General features: G+C 39.7%; 1 non-coding gene across 1 annotated transcript; it reads left to right on the top strand.

Moving 5' to 3' along the window:
- The first annotated feature begins 965 nt into the window (after window positions 1–965).
- Window positions 966–1,072, top strand: LOC127077894 (small nucleolar RNA R71). Its single transcript, XR_007787659.1, has one exon. It is a non-coding gene; the product is annotated as a small nucleolar RNA R71 (small nucleolar RNA).
- Window positions 1,073–2,467: the final 1,395 nt, after the last annotated feature.

The following is a 2,467-nucleotide window of genomic DNA, read 5'->3' as shown; positions in this document are numbered from 1 at the left end:
TATCTTTAGGTTTTTCTCTTTTTTCTTGACCTTCCTGTTTTTTAGATTCCTTTGGTTCCTTTACTTCGTCCGTGGGTTTGGTATATTCCTTAGAAGTTTCGGGTTCGCTCTATCTTGGGTTTGGTGGCTCATCATAAGCATTCCCACTTCATAGGGTAATGACATTGGCTTGTCCTCTCGGATTCTGTTGAGGTTGTCCAGGGAACTGTCCTCCAGGTGTGGTCTGAGGGGCTTGGTTTAAAGCTACCTGAGAGATTTGGGTTTCAAGCATCTTGGTATGAGTAACTATTTGGTCAACCTTGGTTCCTAACTGGGTAATCAGTTCGTTAACATGAATGTTTTGGTTCATGAACTCTTTGTTTTGTTGGGTTTGAGCGGTGATAAAATTTTCCATAATTTTCTCAAGGCTCGGCTTTGGTGGCACAGGTTGCATAGGTTGATTTGGTCTTGGGGATTGATAACTAGGTTGTCTCGGAGGTGCATTATTTTGGATAAGGTTATTGTTTTTATAGGAGAAGTTTGGGTGATTCCTCCATCTAGGGTTATAGGTATTCGAATATGGGTTCCCTTGGGTGTAGTTCACTTGCTCAGAGTGGGTTTCATTTAATAGACCGCATTCTGCAGATTGGTGTCCTTTGGTTCCACACATCTCACAATCTGACGAAACTACGGCTGCAGTGTTCGGGTTTATGCACATATGCTCGACCTTGAGGGCTAATGCGTCCATTTTAGCTTGCATCATGTCTATAGAGCTTAGTTCATGCACTCCTCCTTGGGCTTCCTTCTTCTCAACTGTCGCTCGTTCGACTCCCCATGATTGATGGTTTTGAGCCATATCTTCGATGAGGGCACTAGCTTCAGGATAAGGTTTGTTCATCAACGCACCGCCTGCGGCAGCGTCGATGGTCATCTTAGTGTTATAATGAAGTCCACTATAGAAGGTTTGAATGATTAACCAATTTTCTAAACCATGATGTGGGCATGCTCTTAACAGCTCTTTATATCTCTCCTAAGCTTCGAACAACGATTCTCCTTGGTTTTGGGTAAATCTAGTTATATGGTTTCGAAGAATGGTGGTCTTACTCGGGGGAAAGTATCTAGCAAGGAAAACTCTTCTAAGGTTATCCCAAGTCGTAATGGAATTGGGTGGAAGGAAATCTAACCATGATAGGGCTTTATCTCTGAGGGAAAAAGGGAATAATCTTAAACGTATTGCCTCAGGAGAAGCTCCATTGGTTTTAAAAGTGTCTGCTAATTGGAGAAAGATTTTTAAATGTTGGTTTGGGTTCTCAGTAGCGAGACCTGCGAATTGTCTCTATTGCACTAGTTGCAACATGGAGGGTTTAAGTTCGAAATTATTAGCTGGGATGGTTGGGTTTACTATACTAGAACTAGGTTCTTCGTTGGAGGGTTGGGAGAAGTCCTTAAGAGGTCTTTGGTTTTGATCTTCGGCCATAGCTCTCCTAATTCTATGAAAGAATAAACGTGCGCGAGCGTAACGTTCAAGTTCCGCTAGAGGGTATACTAAGCTTCCGGTGCTGCGAGTTCTTCGCATTGACCGGCGGGAAATAACCTAAGTCTAAACGATATAACAACAGGGTAATGAAATTTGACGAAATCGGTCCCCGACAACGGCGCCAAAAACTTGATGCGTGTTTTTCGCAAGTATACGAACGCGTCAGAGTAATATAAAAGATTGTCGAATCCACAGAGACCAAGTGTCAAGCTATCGTTATCTATTGTTATGGTGTTTATCAAAGGTAATCAAAATAGGGTTTTTTAGAGTGTGCAATGAAAAGTAAAGTGTTGAATAAAGTTCAATTAATAAAGACAGGCTCGAATATAATTCACATAATCAATTAATAATCCAAGTACTTGCTAATAGAACTACTTATGGGCAGTGTTTCCTACTTTGAAAAGAACTAATTTAACAGGAACTGTCGCTTTTGCGTATTCAGAACCGAGTTGTACTCCCTAACCAAAAGAGGTTCTCACGAACCAGACTCTAAACTTATAAACGCGTCCGAAAATAGTTTTAAAATCTCTTTTCTTCTTAAGTTAAAAACTCCTAATGAACTAAACAAAGCGCTTTCACTGTTTTTGAAATAGTTAAAAATAATTAAGTTTAAAAAGACGTTGGACGACTTTCGATCTTACCCAACGGAAATTAAGTGCGGGAAAACTTAAGTTGAAAGTCAAAATAGCCCTTAAGTGTTTCTACGAACAATTGTACGGATTATCGGTTTAATTACGATCCTTACATTCTAACCTTATAGGTTTAGTTAGACATGGTAAAGTAAAGGTGCATTTTAATTTAAATAAAAGTAGTGTGAGTGCAGAAAGTAAATAAAAGTAGTGCGAGTGTGGAAAGTAAATAAAAGTAGTGCGAGTGCGGAAAATAAATAAAAGTAGTGCGAGTGCGGAAAATAAATAAAAGTAGTGCGAGTGCGGAAAATAAATAAAGTAA

The sequence above is a fragment of the Lathyrus oleraceus genome, chromosome 4, assembly GCF_024323335.1.
Source record: "Lathyrus oleraceus cultivar Zhongwan6 chromosome 4, CAAS_Psat_ZW6_1.0, whole genome shotgun sequence".
Lineage (NCBI taxonomy): Eukaryota > Viridiplantae > Streptophyta > Magnoliopsida > Fabales > Fabaceae > Lathyrus > Lathyrus oleraceus.
The sequence above is the reverse complement of the archived record's forward strand: the minus strand, read 5'-3'. Positions and strand labels throughout refer to the sequence as shown.